At 42.0% G+C, this 22,185-nt stretch overlaps 1 long non-coding RNA gene and 1 pseudogene across 1 annotated transcript in view; both read left to right on the top strand.

The window, feature by feature from the left end:
* The window catches only part of LOC148128889 (uncharacterized), a 264,294-nt gene extending 242,956 nt beyond the window's left edge, over nt 1–21,338 (top strand). The window contains exon 3 of the long non-coding RNA XR_015746047.1: nt 21,187–21,338. This is a non-coding gene — a long non-coding RNA (uncharacterized LOC148128889). The remainder of the gene's footprint in view (nt 1–21,186) is intronic.
* LOC148128890 (E3 SUMO-protein ligase KIAA1586 pseudogene) lies at nt 2,738–4,372 on the top strand (annotated as a pseudogene).
* Nucleotides 21,339–22,185: the final 847 nt, after the last annotated feature.

Here is a 22,185-nt window from a genome sequence, read left to right as displayed (position 1 = left end):
TTTTCGTCCCTCCAGGCTTTTATTAGTATCCACTGTCCAGCTTTGTAATGATGCACAGCAAAGTTCAAGGATGGTGTTTGTGGAAGAATGCCTTTCTGTCATAAAAGAGAAAAACATCTGGACAGTTCTTGAACATATTTTCTAATCATTTTGTCTTTTAATACAATTCTTGGTAGACTTTCCCTCCCCATATATGGTATCCCAAACAACATTTCAAATGGTGATATTCCCACATCTTTTCTAGGTTGAGTTTGTATTCTCAATAGGACTTAAAGGAAGACATTTAGTCCATGGTATATGTGTTTCCAATATTAATTTGATCTAACAATACTCTTGACACCACTGTTGCTGTAGCATTACTAAAGGGAAAAGCTTCAACTCACCCTGTGAGGTAATCTACTATGACCAATAAATATACTGCTCAAAAAAATAAAGGGAACACTTAAACAACACAATGTAACTCCAAGTCAATCACACTTCTGTGAAATCAAACTGTCCACTTAGGTAGCAACACTGATTGACAATCAATTTCATATGCTGTTGTGCAAATGGAATAGACAACAGGTCGAAAGCATAGGCAGTTAGCAAGACATCCCCAGTAAAGGAGTGGTTCTGCAGGTGTGACCACAGACCACTTCTCAGTTCCTATGCTTTCTGGCTGATGGTTTGGTCACTTTTGAATGTTGGCGGTGCTTTCACTCTAGTGGTAGCATGAGACGGAATCTACAACCCACACAAGTAGCTCAGGTAGTGCAGCTTATCCAGGATTGCACATCAATGCAAGCTGTGGCAAGAAGGTTTGCTGTGTCTGTCAGCGTAGTGTCCAAAGCATGGAGGCACTACCAGGAGACAGGCCAGTACATCAGGAGATGTGGAGGAGGCGTAGGAGGGCAATAACCCAGCATCAGGGCCGCTACCTCCGCCTTTGTGCAAGGAGGGACAGGAGGAGCACTGCCAGAGCCCTGCAAAATGACCTCCAGCGGGCCACAAATGTGCATGTGGCTGCTCAAACGGTCAGAAACAGACTCCATGAGGGTGGTATGAGGGCCCGACGTCCACAGGTGGGGGTTATGCTTACAGCCCAACACTGTGCAGGATGTTTGGCATTTGCCAGAGAACACCAAGATTGGCAAATTCACCACTGGCACCCTGTGCTCTTCACAGATGAAAGCAGGTTCACATTGAGCACATGTGACAGACGTGACAGGGTCTGGAGGCACTGCCTGCATTTTGCTGCCTGCAACATTCTCCAGCATGACTGGTTTGGCAGTGGATCGGTAATGGTGTGGAGTGGCATTTTTTTAGGGGGCCGCACAGCCCTCCATGTGCTCGCCAGATGTAGCTTGACTGCCATTAGGTACTGAGGTGAGATCCTCAGACCCCTTGTGAGACCATATGCTGGTGCGGTTGGCCCTGGGTTCCTCCTAAAGCAATGCTAGACCTCATGTGGCTGGAGTGTGTCAGCAGTTCTTGCAAGATGAAGGCATTGATGCTATGGACTGGCCTGTCCGTTCCCCAGACCTGAATCCAATTGAGCACATCTGGGACATCATGTCTCGTTCCATCCACCAATGCCACGTTGCATCACAGACTGTCCAGGAGTTGGGTGATGCTTTAGTCCAGGTGTGGGAAGAGATCCCTCAGGAGACCATCCGCCACCTCATCAGGAGCATGCCCAGGCATTGTAGGGAGATCATACAGGCACATGGAGGCCACACACATACTACTGAGCCTCATTTTGACTTGTTTTAAGGACATTTCATCAAAGTTGGATCAGCCTGTAGTGTTTTTTTCCACTTTAATTTTGAGTGTAACTCCAAATCCAGACCTCCATGGGTTGCTAAATTTGATTTCCATTGATAATTTTTGTGTGATTTTGTTGTCAGCACATTCAACTATGTACTGGTAGTGCCGAAAATCAGTGGAGACCAAACTGGTTCTCTCTGATGAGCTGCTGCTGGGCCAGCCTGCCCACCCAGGCTCCCATACTGACCTTTATTCCCTGCTTTTGAAGTGCAGCTGCTTTGCACGGCACAGCAGATTGGCACGTGTCAGCTGCTGAAGCTACAGGGGGAGTGCAGGATTGCAGGAGGTGAGTAGGAAAGCCTCTGCGCATGCGCAAAGCACATGTTTGGCACATGCATGTGTGCAAAGTATATTTTCATGCACAAAGCACGCCCACCAACCTACGCTTATTGAACCAATGGTAAACTACTTTGAAACTGACCACTGGCCCCTAGGATTAGCTGCAACCCCTGAGGGCATATCCAATGGGTCTAAAGAGGGGAGGGAATGAGTCTCAAGAGAGGAGGGGAGGGGTGTGGTAATAGAAATGAAATGTATAAAATGTATTGTTTTTGGAATCTAAAGGTGTGGTTCTTGGCTCAAACTTCACATTGAGGTCAGCTGAGATCCTACCACTCTTTGCAAATAGCTCTTTTTCTTTTATGCTTTGATTTAAGCTTAAAATAAGATCTCTGTGTTTTCACTGATCCAAGTTCTTGTTGGCTGGAGTTATTTCCAACAGAAGGGATCATGGAGTCCAATCTCCTGCTCAGGCAGGAAACCCTGTACCATTTGTACATTACAAATTGTCCATAGCAATGGATGAAAACAGACTGTACAATGTTGGGTGAAAAAAAGAATCCTTCTGTTACCTATAGTCCTCAACTTATAACCACAATCGAGTCCAAAGTACATCATTGTTTTATTTATTTTTTTGCAGTAGCCTAACAGGATGAAAAGGCAACAGAGTTTGGCCACTTTCTTCAGTAAGAAAGCAAGATTGGAAACAGGAGTGGAAGAGTCACAACAACCTCTCTCTCTGACTGCTGGACATTGCAGCAGTATACCAATTTTAGGGATGGACTGGCAGTTTCTGTCCAGAGTATTACAGCATAAATTCAGTGCCAGAAAAGTAAACACAGATGGCTGAGGCTTCATTTAACTTCTTTGTAAACATATGAAGTAAATTTTACAATACCAGTTGTAGATTTCTCCAGCATGGAGCAAACTCAAACAGAAGCAGACATGTTACAGATTCAGAGCAGAGCTCTAGTTTTCAGCAAGCAAGTTAGTTTCTCTTTCACTTTAGAGCTGAGCACAGAACAGAGATAAATCACACCCAGATTCTTTCTTTAAGTTTCAGCCCTCAATTCAGCTCTCATTGGCTGACCTTGTTACTAAGCTCTATTCCAGTTCATGAATATACTCTGACAGTTTTTTTAAAAAAATAGGTTGCAAGTATTGCAAAAAATTTGACATTAGAGCAGCAGAAAAAAGCATTGACAGGCAAGCTAAGGAATGGAAACATTTCAAACTAGAGGCCGCTGGGAAAAATAAAGAGGTACAACAGGCCTCTCTTAGGGAAAAGATGAAAGAGCACTTCTTATCCAAAGCTCACATCTTCTGCACAGAGAAGTTTAAGCAGTGTGAGCAGAATGCAATTAGTAAATGACTGGACAAGATGACAGAAAAATATTTATGTAGTACTTGTCAAGTATTCAATATACTTTATGACCTGGCCCAAAAAGCAAAACCATTTTCTGACGTAGAAGGTGAGATACAATTGCAAATTAAAAATTGAGTAGATCTGGGAATAGGATTGCATTCACATAAAACTGCAATGAAAATTGTTGATTTCATTGCAAAAGACATTAGGAAACAATTATTTACTAAAATTATTGAAAAAAATCTGAAAATATGTTTAATTATTGACGAAGCCTCAACGATATCTTGCAAACAAGTTCTTATACTTTACTTAAAAATTGAGGATCCAGTTTTCTCACCAACAATTTTCCTTGAGCTAGTTGAATTGGAAAAACAAGATGCAGAGACAATATGTTCTTCAGTTATGAAAAGTTTAAATAATGTTGGGTTTACTAAGAACGATCTAGAGAAACATTTAATGGGATTTTGCTCTGATGGTGCCAGCGTTATTCTTGGGAGAAAATCTGTAGTGAGCACTAGGATAGCCAAAGACTTTCCAAACATTATAATATGGCACTGCTTAAACCATCATCTCCAACCTGTTTTAGATGACTCCATAAAGGAAATACAACAAGTAAATCATTTAAAAGTATTTATTGATAAGACATATGCTATTTGTCATCAATCCAATAAGAACCAAATTGTACTTAACAAAATATCCGAAGAACTTGAAATTGACATCATAAAGATTGGTAGAGTTTTTGGACCAAGATGGGCTGCCTGTAGTTTAACCGAAGCACTGCTGAGAGGATCATCTGAAGAGACATATAACCCAGTTTGTGATGGAAATTTGGAAAATCTCAACATCCGAGGGGAGCCGGAACAGCAGCAAAGGGGTGCTGAAATGGCAAAGAAAAAAATTGAAAGAGCATTTCTCATCTAAAGGTCACAACATTTGCACAGAGAAGTTAAAGCAATGTGAGCAAGATGTAATAAACGACTGGATAAGATGACTGAAAAATATTTGGGTAGTATATGTAGAGTGTTTACTATAGTGTACAGTCTGGCACAAATGTGCAGACCATTTTCATACATAGAAGATCTAATAGAATTGCAAATTAAAAATGGTTTAGATCTGGGAATACGATTGCATTCACATAAAACTGCAGTTGCAATAGTATATCTCATTGCAAATAGATTTCATTGAAATAATTTACCAAAATTATTGAAAAAACTCCCAAAATCTGTTTGATCACTGATGAAGCCTCAACAATATCTTCCAAACCATTCTTATACTGTACTTAAAAGTTGAGGATCCAGTTTTCTCACCATCAATTTCCCTTGAGCTAGTTGAATTGGAAAAACAAGATGCAGAGACAATATGTTGTTCAGTTATGTAAAGTTTGAATAATGTTGGGTTTAATAAGAACTATCTAGAAACATCTAATTGGATTTTGTTCTGATGATGCCAGTGTTATGCTTGGGAGAAAATCTGGGGTAAGCACTAAGATAGCCAAAGACTTTCCAAACATCATAATATGGCACTGCTTAAACCATTGTCTGCAACATGATTTAGATGATTCTATTAGAGAAATAAAACAAGTAAATCATTTTCAAATTTTTATTGATAAAATATAATCTATTTTCCATCAATCGAATAAGAACTTAATTGAACTTTGAACTTAATTTCTGAACAACTTGAGATTATAAAGATTGGTAGAGTTTTTGGACCAAGATGGGCTGCCTGTAGTTTAAGGTCCACCCTAGTTGTGTGGCATGCTTATACAGTGCTGCATCAGTTTTTTTGTTCAAATAAAAAATATTCAGGCTGCCCATCTTGAAAACACATATTTTCTCACTGATTTGGCCTTGATGATTGATGTCCTAACTCAGTGGTTCCCAAACTTTTTCAGTCCACCGCCCCCTTGGTGCTACAAACTTATCCTCAGTGCCCCCCACCCAGGGGCAGGATTCAAATTTATGTGGGTGTGGCCTAATTTGAGGGCATGCCCTGCTGGTCACATGACTTGGTGGGCGTGGCTTGCTGGTCACATGACTGGGTGGACATGGTTTCGTGACTGGCAAACCAAGTACAAGTGGTCCTCACTTAATGGCAGGTTGCTTAGCAAGTGTTCTAATTTATGGCTGGCCTCCCCAGAGCTACTTGACCTGTTTTTGGAGTTTTGACAGCCATGCACACACTCACACACACACTCCCTTCTAACCCAGCTGGTTGAACTAGATATCTCATTCTCTCTCTCTCTCTCTCTCTCTCTCTCCCTCCCTCCCTCCCTCCCTCCCTCCCTCTCTTTCTTTCATTTTGGTGATGGTGGATATGTTGACTAAAATGGCCCAATTTATTCCATGTGCAGGTCTTCCATCGGCCAAGATAACGGCTCAATTGTTTATCTCCCATGTTTTCCAGTTGCATGGGTTACCAGACTGCATGGTATCAGATCGGGGGGTACAATTTACGGCACGCTTCTGGCAGAACCTACTTGTGAAACTGCAGGTTCAGGTGTGTCTGTCGTCTGCTCATCACCCTGAAACTGATGGGGGGACAGAGAGAGTGAATGCTATTTTAGAGCAGTACCTCCACTGTTTCAGCAATACTCAACAAGACAATTGGGTGGAAGTGCTGCCGGTGGCAGAATTCGCTTATAACAATGCTCAACATGCATCCACCCGTGTGTCCTCTTTCTTTGCTAACTATGGGTTCCATCCACGACTTTTCCCTTTAGCCCCGTCTGATTCCCCAGTTCCGGCAGTGGATACATTTTTGCAGGAGTTAAAAGCCGTGCACCACATCGTCCGCGATCAACTAGAAAGAACCAAGGAAGACTATAAACGGTTTGCAGACCGACATCGTCGTGATGTTCCACCTTCAGCGGTTGGTGATTGGGTTTGGTTCTCTACTTGATATTTACCAACGATGCGACCATCGAAAAAGCTCGATCATCGTTACTTGGGACCTTTTCCGGTTGAGGCGGTGATCAATCCTGTGGCTTATCATCTCTCCCTACCATGGACCATGTGTATCCATCCTATTTTTCATTGTTCCCTGTTAGTCCCTACCTCAGCCAACAGTCCGCATAGACGGTCCACTCCATCACTGCCGCCCCAGTAACCCCTCTGGGAGAGGTGGAGTACGAAGTGGATAGCATCCAAGATTCACGCCAGTTGCAGGGCTGATTTCAGTATTTGGTGGCATGGAAAGGTTATGGACCAGAGGACTTCACCTGGGTCGATGCCACTGATGTTCATGCTCATTTGGTCCAGGACTTTCACGGTTTCCTCAACGTCCTTGTCCGTCTGGTCCCGGGGGAGGGGCCCCTGCAGGGGGGATAGTGTCACGCCCCTGGTGGAGACTGACTCTGAGGAAGAGGAGGAACAGCCAACACCAAGTGGGAGTGTGGCTCCAGAGGTGGTGGAGGAGGCTGGGGAAGGGCAGAGGCTGGCTGAGCAGTCAGAGGAGGATCCAGGCCCATCGCCTATCCATTCTAGGTCACACAGAGAGGAGAGGATCAGGGAAAAGCGAGGTCTACTCGAGGAGATTAACATGATCCTCCTCGTGGCTTGCAGGTGGGAGGTATGTATATAAGTTTGCAACTGCGCAGTTAGAATTTGCAGGAGTCAATTTAGTGTTCACCTTGAAAGAGGTTTATCTTTGCTGGCGTTCTTCCCATGGACTTTTCTCAGTTATTTTCCTGGAGTTTATGATTAGTTATCTTGGCTTGCTTCGGAACTCTCATCAATGCGGTTTGTTTTGGTTTTTTTCTTTGCCTCATTATTTCCTTCTGTGACTTTGAACTGTGCCTAATAAAACAGTGAAGTTAAGTTGAAGGCCTTTCCGGACTTTAATATATGTTTTCGGTTATTTTGAGAGACTACGGGTCATCACATCTGGTTTGAAAAAGTTACAGTTGCAGCGGGGGGTTTAGTAGAAACCTGCTTTTTTAAACCAAATACAAGTAGTCCTTGCTTAATGGCTGGTTGCTTGGCAAGTGTCCTAATATTTATGACTGACCTCCCCAGAGCTACTTGACCTGTTTTGGAGTTTTGACAGACATGCACACACACACACACAGACACTCCCTTCTAACCCTGCTGGAGCAGGTCATTGGACTAGAATCAGCAAAGCATCTCTGATTAGATTCTAGTAGTGAATAGAATCTAATCAGAGATGCTTTGCTGATTCTTGTTCATTTGTTTTATGTCCGAGCGGAGCGGTGCACCAAATCAATGGGGTGAGCCTGAGAGAAGGAGAGAGAGAGAGAAAAGAGAGAAGGAAGAAAAGGGAAAAGGGAAAGAAAGGGACAAAGAAAGAGTGGGGGATGGATGGATGGAGGGAGAGAGAGAGAGAGACAGAGAGACCTGATGCATCAGATTGAAATGAGGTCTAGTTTAGAGGCCCTTTCCCACATTGAAACATTGTTGCCAGTATCTTTGCCAGCACATTGAAACATCTTTGTCTTCTATTAATTAAAGGTTTTGTGGACGAAACATGGCCAAGACTATCAGGAAGCTCTCACATTTTATTGAGGCTTAAACAGGATCCATTGGACCAGACTTCCACCCTAAACAATTACTTTTCCACAATGTATTACAGTGCCAATTCTGAAGAAAGCAAAACCAAAATGTACTGGAAAATTACAAGAACACACATAAACACACACTCCCTTCTAAACCAGCTGGAGCAGGTGATTGGACTAGAATAGATAACTCATTATATTTCTCCTCCCTCCCTCCCTCATTTCTTTTTCTTTCTGTCCCTTCCTTCCATCCCCATTTCTTTGTCTGTCCCATTTTGTTTCTGTCCCTTTTCTCTTTCTTTTCTTTCTCTCTCTCTCTTTCCCTCTTTCAGGTTCACCCCATTGATTGCTGCATGCTCCATTGCAAGGGGTTTAATGGGGTGAGCCTGCGGGGCCTCGCCTTGAACACAGCAGCAGTGGGATGTTTGAAAAGGAGAGCAAAGCCACTCTGGCTTTCCTCCCCTTTTCAAACATCCCGCCGCCGCTGTGTTCAAGGCAGGCACGTCGGGAAAGCGGAGGAAAGCCAGAGTGGTTTTGCTCTCCTTTTCGAACATTCCACCATCGCTGCATTCAAGGCAGGCATGTCAGGAAAGTGGAGGAAATCCAGAAGGCACGTCGGGAAAGCAGAGGAAAGCCAGAGTGGCTTTGCTCCCCTTTCAAACATCCCGCTGCTGTTGCGTTTGAGGCGAGGCCCCACAGGCTCACCCAATTGACTGCTGCACACTCCAATGCAAGGGGCTCAATGGGGTGACCTGCGGGGCCTCGCCTTGAATGCAGCAGCGGTGGGACATTTGAAAAGGAGAGCAAAGCCGCTCTGGCTTTCCTCCACTTCCACTGCCGCTGTGTTCAAGGCAGGCATGTCGGGAAAGTGGAGGAAAGCTGGAGTGGTCTTGCAGAATGTAACTCACCTAGATCAGACGGAGGTAGGCAGGCAGGGTGGGCTGGCTGGCTGGCTGATGCTGGTAGTGATGGCAGGCAGGAAAATGGGAAATGAGCGCACATGCGCTACAAAAGGAGTGACTGGGTGGGGCGGGCGGGAAATGCTGTCAGCAATTGTTGCCCATGCGTGCAATGTCACACATACGCAATAAGGACAGCAGAAAATGGAGGAATGGGCAGAGGGGGCAGGGCCAGCCAGGGGCCCTTTTTGCCAATTCTTCAACCTACTGGAACGGTAACAACCGGTTCTTGCAAACTGGTAAAATCTCACTTCTGAATTGTGCCCTGTGAGGGGCCTTCCTCCAGCGCCCCCTGCCACCTCTTAGTGCCCCCCTGCCGGCCCCCTTGCCTCTTACCCCTAAGGCATCTCACCGCCCTCCAGGGGGCAGTACCGCCCACTTTGGGAACCACTGTCCTAACTGAAATACTTCTTCTTTCTAATGCACTGCAAGCAAGAAATATAGATATTATAAAGGCTGAAAAACTTGTGGAAAGATCAATTTAATCATTTGAAATGCTTACAAAGGAAAAGGGTGCATATGAAAAGCCGATGGATTAATTACTTAAATTAACCTTTAAAAATATACATTTTGTACAACATCATTGATTTGTTGCACTTCCTCGTGAAAGACTTGTAAAAAGCATTGTAACGAACTTGAAAAGATTGATGGATTGCGAACATTTAAAAACTGGCTGCCAATTTAAAGACACTGATCAATTAAAATTTCTAAATTATTTGGAGCCCGATTACTGGAACATTGAAGAAGTGGTTCCATGGAAAGCAGCTGAAGAACAACTGGTTGCATTTGCTGAAATTTTACATTATGAAATTAATATTAATGATTATCGTGATTTCATAGAAAATGTGTTAAAAGATTTGGAGAAATATGCAATTCCTGGCAGCATTAAAAAGGATAAAAAGGAGATATTGTCAGGACTATTGACTATTCAACAGAAGTGGAAAGGGGTTTCTTGCAGATGAACATAATATGTTCAGAGAGCAGAAGTCATCTAATGGTTTCCAATGTAACAAACCTGCTGACTATCAATCTAATTGGCCTACCTCTGCAAGAATGGGACCCTGTTTCTATAGTAAAAAAATGATTATGGGCACATCACACAGCTGATGATGCTTGTGTCAACAAAAGAAAACTGCAAGTGAAGACACCAATGAAAAAGCAATTTGACAACAGTTTTATTGTTTTTTATAAAGTTTTATGGTATGTAATAGTTTTTGATTAATATTTTAAAACTTTGATGTAACAAAATCTAGTTTTGTGTACCTTTTTTATTATTTAAGCATTAAAGGCATGAAATAATAAACTACCTTTTATTTTGGTATATCTTTTTTTATACTTAAAAAAGTTATTAGAGCAAAGAATTGATGTTGAGTTGGCCATACCCAGCCAGTCATGTGACCACCAAGCCATGCCCACCCAGTCATGTGACCACCAAGCCATGCCCACAAATTAGGCCACGCCCACAGAGCCAGTTGTTAAGAAATTTGAATCCCATCCCTGTATGTAGACCTCAAGTTCCTGAATATCTCAGGCAGCATGTTGCACTCCACATATCTTAAATTTGCTGAGGTTGAAAAATACTGGTCTAGAGCACTACTGAAACATCAAAGAAAAACAAATAATGAAATCCTTTATTCGTAACTGTCAACCTACGGTGGGCCCATGAGCACTAACACTATATAAAAATAGGTGGTATACTAGATATGTTGGACGAAGATAAAACAGCCAAAATGACCATGATTGTGCAATCAAAGCACAATCTCTTTTTATGTATAAAGTGGAGACAAGGATTCAATTGTATGGGTGCAGCCACCATCTTGACTTTTTTTTTTTTATGCCTCCCAGGGATATCCCTGTGACGGGCTATTGATGCAAAATTAGTTTATTGCAAAAATCAGTTCCAGATCACTTTCAGCTCAGCAATTCTTTCCACAATGGGCCTTCTAATTCAGCTCAGGTATTATTTGTCACTTTCTCAGCTAAAGCTGGAATTAAAACCGTGGCTGAGCATGGATATAGTGCCATATTTTTCTTTAAAATCTCATAATACCAATTTCTACAGGTAGAATTCTTTTATAGCCAATGTAGTTCAGTAGGCCAGAAAGATCAGTATTTATCTCTTACTCAGCTATTGCACTCAGTGAATGCTTTGTTCATGTCTTTACAGAATTATTTTTCTTTCTTAATGGTGCCTCTGAGTCAGAGCTGAGGACTGTCTGGGCTTGTCCCTTGAGTTTCCTTGGCAAGATTTCTTCAAAGGGATTTTTCATATCCTTCTTCCTAGGGCTGGCAGAAAATCTGGCCTAAAGTCATCCAGCTGGCTTCATGCCTAAGCAGAAGTAGAACTTATTATGTTTTTCTTTCTAGCCTGATCCCTAAAACATTACACCAAACAGTTTCTTTGGGGAAGGGTAAAATTAGGAGAAGCTGCTATGGATGTTCCTTTGAGGCCTCAGATAAAAGATTTAAATAAGACTTTCCCAGCAAAGACACTGCTCTTACTGAAGCTTATCTTTTGAATAAATAAATGATGATAAATGATAACTTTCATCACTGTGCCTCCCCATAATTAGTTGTTTCCTATGCATTTATATGGCTGAAGTAATCCTAAATCAGACCTTAGCTGAAGTCTGTCACCATTAAAAAAAATGGCTTGCTTCTTTTGCAGCCAGAGCAATTGTTTATTTTATTTGAATTTTTAAAGTTTTCAGCATCAATAGTTCATAATCTTCATTGTTTGTCAAATGTCAACTGGATATCATTTGTTCCAATCCATTAGGTATTGTAGAAAGTTAGCAGCCACCCCTCTCCTAGAAGAATGAAATATTCTAGGAAATATTAAAAAGGCAGAACATTTTGCCTAAAAGAGAAATAGAAATCTTAAGGGACACAGAAACTTAAGCCTCAACAGATATTTTGGTGCCAGCTTATCTACAGGACAAAAGTCTGGGCCTTCATCCTCAGGACATCATAGGATTAGCCCTCACTCAAAATCCAGACCAGGGCAAAGCCATAAGCCATAAAAGGAATTGCCCAAAGCCCCTTTTATTACATCACTCAGCAAGATTCAACCAAGCCTGGGACTCAAGACAACTTACATGGCTTACAACTTACAACCTGCATGGCTTCATGGGAGCCTGGCAATCAATCAGGATACATTTCTTGCCACAGGAAAAGGAAGCAAGTTTAAAACCCAACAGAGGGTAAAAAGCTCTCTCCCTCTCCCACCCGTGTGCTCATTTTTTTGCCCAGGTCTTCAAAAAACCATGTGGTCCACCATTAAACCATCCTTCCAAGCAATCTCCATATTTCCAGGGTCTTTCTTCCCACTTGAAACTGAACCCAGATGGATATTTCTTCCAACAGTATACAGTGTATTAAAAATAAAGTATGGTGCAATTCCATGTGTCTTTGTTATGAAACACTTCAATCACCATTTCAATTACCAAAAGCAGCTGTGGCATTCATAGGCATTGCAAACAACAACTTAAAGCAGTCACAGTTGAAATATTCATTGAAATAATACATTGTATCATGATTACAATTAAAAGGGGAAAAAGGAAGCACATCTTTGTCTTTGAATTGAAGTATGACATTTGCAGCTTATTTATTATTCAGTGGAACTTACTTTCTAGAAAGTATATGTCCAGATGGCATTTCCTGTTCATGCTAACTGATCAAGATAGCGGCAATGGCGGAAGCATAGTTACATCGCAGGCAGTTAAAAGAAGAGAAAACTTGGAGACTTCCCGTGGGGAGCCCAGGAGGAGTAGGCAGAAAAAGAACAGTCTCCATTCTTCGAGCCTGATTGTCTCATGTTTGGGACCCTTAGGGGATGCAGTAAGCCTGGAGAGCAAAGCAGACTAGAGGGGAAGTCCGGGGGGGGCAGTGAGGTGAAAGGTGATCGCCCACTGCAATGAAGGGAAACCCCTACAACCCAGCGTGAAAACATCTGTCATTGCGAGATGGCAGACCTGAGGCCATGACAAACCACAGATGAGGAAGCAGAAAATTATTTAACAGACTGTGTCAAGCGAAAACTCATTCCCAATACCAAAACAGAAGTAAAATTCCTGAGGAGCTATGTCCTAGACTGTGAGTTGGCAAGATAAGAAAGCTCTGGCAGGAGGAAATCCCCAAGAAAGCAAGCAGTGATTTGGCAAGAGGAGCTGTGAATCAGCAAAATAGTGACAGCGAAGAGATTGACAGTTGGACAGAAAGTTTGCTGTAAAAGTAAGCAAGAAAAAAGACAAAGTAAGAAGAGAAGAATTAATTGGGAGGAAATCAGAGGAAAAAATCAAACTCTGAAGGTCTTGGAGTGTGGAGGACAAGGACAAAGAAAGAGAAAGTAGAGTGCGGGTGAGAGAAAGTGAAATGGTGGTGTGAGAGTGGTGAGTTGGCTGACTGAAGTGGTGAGTTGGCTGGAAGCTTGAGGAAAAAAAAAAGGGACGTTCTGAAGTAGAAGCCGGAACAGACAGAAGAGCGGGTGAGCAAAATTTAGAAAAAACAACAGCGAGCAGAAGGAGTCGAGAGGCTGGAAAACGGATTGTAAGCTGCCAAGCAGAGACAGTTGAAAGGGAAGTGAATATTTCTGTGAGAAGAAAGGACTAGATTGAAAAGAAGGGGGAAGAAACGAGAGAAACAAGCGAGGAAGGTGACTGGAGTTAGAGTGGAGAGAGACAGAAACTGGCATACTGACAGGTGGTGAAAGAAGAAGACTGGAGAGTGTTAGAGAAGGAGATCGGTGGAACAGGCAGATGGTGAAAGAAGGAGGAGGAAGGAAAACGGATGGTAAACGGTGGATTGTAAATGAATTGTGAGTAGAGATAGAAAAGGAGTGAATAGGAGGGAGAAGAGGAAAAAACTGATATTTTGAAGAAATTGAAGGAGGCAGAGAAGTGGAGCAGTGAGATTGGAAAGGCACCTGTGGACTAGATAAGTAAATAGTTAGGATTGTTAAAGAACTAGATTAACCCACAGAGTATATAATAAGCAATATATTGGATTTAAAATATTTTTTTAGTGATCTTTATTTAGAAAACCTGATTTTGTGATGAAACTAACATGTAGATTCATATAGATTTATATAATATAGATTTATTTATTTAAGAGTTGCAACCAGATTTTGATTAATAGAAGATAATATATATTTGGATAAGCAACAAGGTATTGGTGGAGAGGGGAAAATAGTCAATAAGAAAATATATTTATATTAAACTTGGGAAGATATATTACAGTTTAATAGTTAAATTTTGGTTGTTGTGAAGAAAAGAATGGTCGTGTGGGCGGATTGGATCAGAAATATGACTAGTACTACAGTTACAACTTTGAAATCCGGAAAGAAAATAACATTGAATTCGACATTGGCAGCACTTTTTACATCAGGCCAAAGATCGATAGAGGGAATGTTGAATATGGAAAAGCAGACACTATGCAGCACAAACTATGCAAAATACATTACTGTCTATTTAGGAAACAATGTTAAAAATGCAGGAGACGATGTCAAAAATTCATGCTGACCAGAAAGGGAATATTAATAAGCTGGACTATAAAGTAGAAACTATACAACAAACAATGGAGAAATAAAAGGAGGAATAAAAGGAATAAAAGTGATGGAAACTAGGTCAGAGCAGATGGAAAAAAAATTAGAATTGGTAGACAAAAAATGGGTGACTGTAAATAGGGAATTGGAAGAGCAAATTTCCCATCTAGAGATGGACAAGGCATCGTTCTACTTGCGGTTCCAAAATATTGTAGAGGAAAAGGAAGAAGACCTGGGCACAATTATGGCCAACTTGATAGCAGGAGCCTTGCAAAGGGATAGGCCGGAAATTGTTTATGAGATAGATGAAGCCTACCGCATACATACCAGCTATGCTAGACAACACAAATTACTATGAGAAGTACATGTAAGTTTGCTAGAAAATGAGTGCAGGACATTACATATAAAATTACAAGGGAAGAACCACTTATGTACAAAGTCAAATAAATTCAAACATTAAAGCAAATTCCTAAAAAGGTAAGCGAAATAAGGAAAGACTATTGATTTTTAGCACAACAGCTAAATAAGAGAAATATTCAGATGGCTGATACTGGAGGGGATGCTGATATCCTGGCAGGAGAGGAAGATTAGAGTAGACACGTTGGACAAAGCGAGAGAATTCTGTGACCAATTAGTAGGGGAGGAAGAAGAAAGTAGTAGGGAAGAATTGGAATCCAGGAGTCAGGAAGATCAACCACAAGAGATAAGAGAGGTGGAGAAGGAAGGAGGTAGTACAGAAAGACAGGAACAAAAAGGAACAGTAGAAAGAGAATTAAGGATAAGACCACAAAGGGATTATAGAATAAATAGAAGACAGAGACCAAACCACCGATAAGAAAATGGATAGAGAAATTCAGCTAATATCTAAAAATATAAATGGGCTAAATTCTCCAGCTAAAAGAAATCAAATATTAAAAAGGCTACTCAAAGAAAAAATAGATAGTTTGCCTAGAGGAAGTCCATATAAAAGATCAACATAGGGACTGTTTAGAATTCCCCAGGCTAGGGAAGTTATATACCGCCTTAGCAAAAAAACAAAAAAAACAAAGAGGGATAGCAGCAGAGGTGGGATTCTACCGGTTCTGTCCAGTTCTATAGAACCAGTTGTTATGATTCTGTGCAGTTTGGAGAACTGGCAAATCCTGCCCCTGGCTGGCCCTACCCCTCTCCATCATCCCCGCCCCCCTTGCCCTCACAAACAGCTGATGGGCAGCGGGGTGGGGAGCTGGTCCTGGAAGCCCACCAGAATCACTGCCATTGTGTTCCTTGGGCACCATTGCTGCCATTGCCATTGCCATCTCACTGCTGCTTCATCCCCCCCCCCCCAGGTATGGGAAGCCCTGGGCCGGGGCTCAACAGCTTACCTTTCTTCCCCCTGCTATGCTTCCCCCTTGAGGAAGTAAAGCTGGGAAGTGTGGTCGACTGCCATTTGATCGCTGCAGCCTCAAGTTGCCCTGCGCCCACCTCCTACCTGTCTGACCGACTGCTTCGACTTACTGGTAGATCTGCCTCTGCCTCCTGCTCGTCTAGGCCACTTCAGCAGCTGTTAAGCACAGTTGGGTGCCCCCTCAGGGAAGTGGGCCTGGTAAAGGTGGTTGGCTGCGGCCTCACCCTGTAGCCTGCCCCTCGTGCAGCACCTTTAAACTTTGTGCGCTTCAAAAATCGGAAGGAGGGGACACCAGTGCCATTGTCGCCAGCGCTTCAGATGTGAAGCGCACTAAGTACCGCGCAGTGTGAGGCTGCCCGCGAGAGAAATATGGGGAGGAAGGCACACTGCGCAGCACCTTTCAACTTAGTGTGCTTCACAAATGCAGCAGTGGTGGCAGTGGCACTGGAATCCCCTTCTCGTTTGTAAAATGGGTGAAGTTTAAAAGTGCCGCGCAGCACGAGGCTGCTTGCTGCGAGGGAAATATGGTGGGGGGAGGCGCGTTTCACAAATGTGGCAGCAATGGCGCTGGAATCCCCTTCTCATTTGTAAAATGCACTAAGTTTAAAGGTGCCACACTGTGAGCCTGCGCACAGCAAGGGAAATATGGGAAGGGAACGTGCTGTGCAGCACCTTTAAACTTCGTGTGCTTCACAAATGGCGCCTCCTCATTTGTGAAGCGTGCTAAATTTGGTGCTAAGTTTGGTGTTGCGTGAGGCTACTCAAGGCGAGATGAGAGGAACATTGGGGGGGAGGGAGTGCGACTTTTCTCCCGAGACACTGACGCTGCTGCTCTTGCCATGGAGGAGAGAAATGAGAAACAGAGAGGGAGGGAGAAAGAAAAAGAAAACAGTACTCCACAAGTATTCCAGAACAACAACACGCTCCCTTCCAGTTTCCACAGCCCCAACCTATCTCCCACGCAACAGGAGCAGAAATTTCATCCGCGCAAAAGCTGCATGACAGGAACAGGAAATTAAGTCTTCAAGTTCCTCTATACTGTGTCTAGCCATCATTGAGCCTCAACAAACCAATGTTCTTTCCACCCCCCCCACCTTTTGGGATAATTGTGTTATTCACCACATGCCTCACCTTCAAAACATGGTATGAATCTTTTAAAGAGGGCATAAATGAAGGATTTTTCAAAGATAAAGAAAATCAAGAATTTTAAAAGGTAAAGCGCACACACATACCTCCCCAATTCTGTCTGTCTGTCTCTCTCTCTCTCTCTCTCCCTCCCTCCTTCCCTCAAATCCACAGCTGGGCCAAGCCAGCAAGCTCTCCTTACTTGGTGCTCTTCGCTACTTCTTTCATTTCTTCGTTTTGGAATCCAGACTGGCTGAACAACGATCGCCAGCCACAGCCGCCCACCCCGCGCCCAGTTTTACTGTGCTTTGGCACTCATTTGAGCATCTTCCCGTGCGCGCGCGCACACACACACACACACACACACACCACACCACACCACACACAGAGGGGGGAAGAGAGAGGGGAGAGGGGCAGAGAGAGAGAGAGAGAGAGACATACACACAGAGATGGGGGGAAGAGCCATAGAGAGACACACAGAGAGAGAAAGAAAAAGAGAGGGAAAGAGAAAAAGAGGGAATGAGAGAGGGAAAGAGAGAGGAAGGGGGGAGAGAGAGAGAGAGACAAGAAAAGAAAAGAAAGAGAAGAGAAAGAAGGAAAAAGAAAAAGGAAGCAAAAGAAAGAAAAGAGATAGACACAGGGAGAGGTGGAAGGAAGGGACAAAGAAAGAAGAAAGAAGGAGGGAGGAGAATGTGAATGAAATATATGGATGGATAGATACATGGAGGGAGAGAGAGAGAAAAAGGAGAGAGAGGAAGGAAGGACACAAACCCTGGCTTCAGAAGACTTTGAAACAGCATAGCAATCTAGGGCTGGAAGGGATCTTGGAGGTCATCTAGTCCAACCCCCTGCTCCAGCAGGAGATCCTTACAGAATCATAGAATAGCAGGGTTAGAGGTGTGTGTGTGTGTGTAAGAGAGAGAGAGAGAGAGAGAGAGAAGAAAGAGAAAGAGAAAGAAAGAAAAAGAGAGAGAAAGTGTCATGACCATAGAACGTGAACCCCCCTTCGCAACAGACCTGACTCCTGCTCTTGTGCCAGCTGTGGTCGCGACCCAGCCATATTCGGGTTGCCTCGGGCTGACAGAGGACCAATACTCACCGCTGCTGCTCTTCTCTGCTTCGGTTCCGAGTTGGTGGAACAATCGACCCTCATGCTGGAAGATTACGCAAATTGACAGAATACTTGGCCAAAAACCTGGAAGAGAGTTGAAGGACATGTAACGTCAAAACGGAGCTTGGATCCACATGCAGGGGTGGTGGGGTGGTGATGGTCCAGTGTTATGTATGCTGGTTATGGGCTATGGGGCTGATAATGGATTAACGATGTTAATGGGATACGGGGTTTACTAAAATACCATGTTGGTAGTAATTGCGGATGTTAGCGAGATAACCGGATGGTGGCTGGGGTAATGGGATCATTGTTTAATTATTACATACTGTATAAATATAGCTGTAGAGTGTGTTTACAACTCAGAGCTGACTTTATACTACATTGTTCAGTTGTTACTTCACTGCATGGAGGGAAATTAAAAACTTCGTTACCTGCTTGGCATGAGTGGTCCTTTCGTAGCAGCACACTCTAAAGAATGGCTGAGAGAAAGGAAGGAAGGAAGGAAGGAAGGAAGGAAAGAAAGAAAAGAAAATAGGAAGGAGGGGTGAGAGAAAACTCTGTGCTATTATTTTTAATTGTTCCATTATTTATCATATATTAATATTTTACATTGTCCCTACACATAGAGTGATTTTACTGCCTTTCTTTTGCCCGGGTATTTTTCAGGGTTTACATGTCAATAGTCCGGAGCATAAATACAGGTGTGTAACACAGTTGAAAGGGACTTTGGAGATCTTCTAGTCCAACCCCCTGCTCAGGCAGGAAAACTGAGGATGCCAAACTCTGAGTAGAGGTCCTGGGAAAGGTGTCAGAATAACAGAATAACACTTAGAAGGGACCTTAGGGGGAACCCTATACCATTTCAGAGAAATGGCTATCCAGTCTCTTGTTAAAATTCTCCAGTGTTGGAGCACCCAGAACTTCTGGTGGCAAACTGGTTAATTGTTTTCACTGTCTGGAAGTTTCTTCTTAGTCTTAGTTTGCTTCTCTCTTTGTTCAGTTTCCATCCATTGCTTCTTGTTTGCTTTCTGGTGCTTTGGAAAATACATTCCCCCCCTCTTTCTGGCAGCCCCTTAAAAGCCTGTTGCCTATCACGCTCTTTTTTTTTTTTTTTTTTGTAAATTTTATTTGAGTTTTCACAAAAAGAAAGAAACACAATTAAAACATCTTTTTTGAAAGCAGCATAATCCCGGGTTACATTTCTTCGTGCAGACACAATTTCAGATTCATGCTCATTTTTATATTCTATTCCATATCTTATTGCAATTTTACATTTTCTACATAGCTTCTCCCCTCTTTTAATTTCCTCAATTTTATTATATTTATTTCATCTCAATTCAGATCATTATATTTATATTTTTTGTCTGTCCTGTTTCAATTGTCTATTATCTTTTCTCATTAAACAAAATTTCTCCTGTAGTTACTGATTGGAGTATGACGCCTTTATATCTTTCCCCTAAAGTTATAACACTCAATATAACACATAGCTTCCATTCGGATTCTGTTTGGTACATTCTTAAACTACACACAATATTCTTAAAATAAAGAAAAAAATATAAATGTATATAATTAAAACAACATTCCATTCCAATTCAATTCTATCATTAATATTAAAATTCATTAAAATCTTAAGATTTTTCACATTACTTTTCAATTAAATATCATACCTCTATGGGAACAATTATTAGCTTTCCATAATCAATTTCCCCCCTCTTCACTTATATTTTATAAAACATTAACTAATTAAAGTGTTCCCATTCCTTCCTAATTCAATTTTCTCATTTATTTTATTTCATTTACTTTATTCACAAACATTTCACTAAGTTACACTAACCATTCTATCCCTCATTCTAATCATATGTTGTTTCCAATTTTCTACAGTTATTTCTATTTCAAATATAACAACACAATCTCATGTACCTTTACAGAATCCCCCTTTCAATTAAATTTTTACCCGTTATCTCTAAATAGGTCCTGTTTCTTTATATCTTGCTCCGAACCTTTGTGACTTCTTTTCCTTTCCTTCTTCCCTCTCTTCTTCTCCCTCCCCTTTTTACCTCTTTGTCTCTCTACCTCTACTTCTCTCTTCTGTATTCCCCTTTTCTGTTGCTTCCCAGTATTATATTTATTTTTCGAATTATTTTTCTTTTCTTTGATTGTTTTTTTAAATCTTAAATTCTCCATCCTCTTTCCCCCCTTTCCTTTTTCTTCCCCACATAGAGTTACTTGTTCATTAAAGATGGCTTCTTCTTTGTCCCAGTCTTCTTGTTTTGCAGTCTTGTTGTTTCTCATAGTTCCAAATCTCCATTTCTAAAAATTGAAAAACGAAGCCAAAAGAACCCTTCCCTTCTTGTGCCTTTTCTTTGTACTTTTTAAGTTCCATTTTCAATTCATCGAAAAGTGATGCCATTGTAAAAATATTTAAACAACCACCCAATTGATTTTAGTCATTCAAATATAATAGCCCAAAATCCAAAAGTCACCAAGTAATCCAAATACACACAAACTGTTTCTTTTTGCTCTTTCTTTTTTCCCCACTTTCTCTTCCTGGGGTTACTATTTAGTTGCAAAGTTTCAGTTAAAATGTATCTTTTAGAAGTCTTATTGAAATTTTACTTTAGATTCTTTTAAAGTCCAGGCAGTCTCCTCCCTCTTCCAGATCCTGCCCTTATTCTTTTTCTCTCCCTTCCTGCTTATAGAAGAAAAAGTTTTTAATGTCCAGAAATCTTTATTGTCCCTTTGGCATTTAGTTATATTTTCAGCTTAATTGCCTGTTGATGCCAAAGCGGATTTTTCCAATTTCTTATTCTCAATTGTCAATATAAGGAAGGAGAGAGAAGAAAAAAAAAGCCAAACCTTTCCCTTTTCACTTTCTTTCGCTGCTTCCGACTCTTCTTTGGGAGCGATGTTATTTCTTGTAAAATTTAAATTCCAGGGTACCTTAGTTATTGCTTTTTCAACTTAGCCCAGTCAGCCAAAACTTTCACTTCTTATCTTCCTCCTGCACGTTCTTTTCCGGTTGAGTACTTCTTTGAGGTGACCATTTCTGACCACCGCTCCTACCACCTTCGGGAAAGGGAGTTTGACCAGCTGAGGAGGAGAGATGTGGCTCTCCTTGACCCTGCTGGCAGTCTCCCCCTTCTTCACCACCTCTATGGGGTGGCTTAGCCCTGAAACCAGCTGGCTCGGGGCGCTCCAGCGGCAAGTCCAGGCAGAAACCGCGCACGATCACAGATTCCTGTCTGTCGCCGAAGCCCTTTAAACCGGAAGTCCCCTATCACACTCTTGAGCAAAGCATGTGAGCCATTTCCTCCTTTCAGTGGTCCATGAAAGGACATCTATAGTACATAGATAATAAAGTCGAAAAATGGTGAACAACATTTTTACAGAATTATAAAGTTGAGGCTGGGTGTGACAAGGAATGGCTGGGAGGAGAGGGGCCAGGCGAGGCACCCCTTGATGTGAATGACTTTGAGTGGGCCATGCCCACCCAGTCATATGACCACCAAGCTACGCCAGCCAGTCACATGACCACCAAACCACGCCAGCCAGTCATGCCCAACCAGCAAGCCACACCCACCCAGTCACATGACCACCAAGCCATACCCACAAATTAAACCATGCCCACAGAACCGGTTGTTAAAAAAATTGAATCCCACCCCTGGATAGCAGTATATATAAAGGCAAGCCTAGAAACAAAGCTAAAATATGCAGATGAAAATGGAAGGATTTTGATAATTGAATTATGGATTGGATAAAAATTAATGATATTGGTAATAATACATGCCCCAAATGAAAACCAAAAAGAATGTTACATTACACGAAAAAATTGTAGGAATAGAATATGATAATATATGTATTATAGATGACTATAACGCAGTGTTAGACCCAAAGAAAGACTATACAGGGAATCTGGCTATAAAGAAAAGGAAAATATTACCAACTACATTTTTTGAAATGACATGAGAATTAAATTTGGTGGATCAATGAAGGAAGATAAATGCTAAAAAACAGGAATACACTTTTTACTCAAATCCCCATAAATCATGGTCCCTTCTGGTTATGGCCTGGATGAATGGAGAATTAGGAAATGAAGTAGA

The sequence above is a fragment of the Notechis scutatus genome, chromosome Z (assembly GCF_049901735.1).
Source record: "Notechis scutatus isolate UNSWTSFEM ecotype Mainland chromosome Z, rNotScu1.2, whole genome shotgun sequence".
Classification (NCBI taxonomy): Eukaryota; Metazoa; Chordata; class Lepidosauria; order Squamata; family Elapidae; genus Notechis; species Notechis scutatus.
Note: the sequence above shows the minus strand (reverse complement) of the source record. Positions and strands in the feature narration are given on the sequence as shown.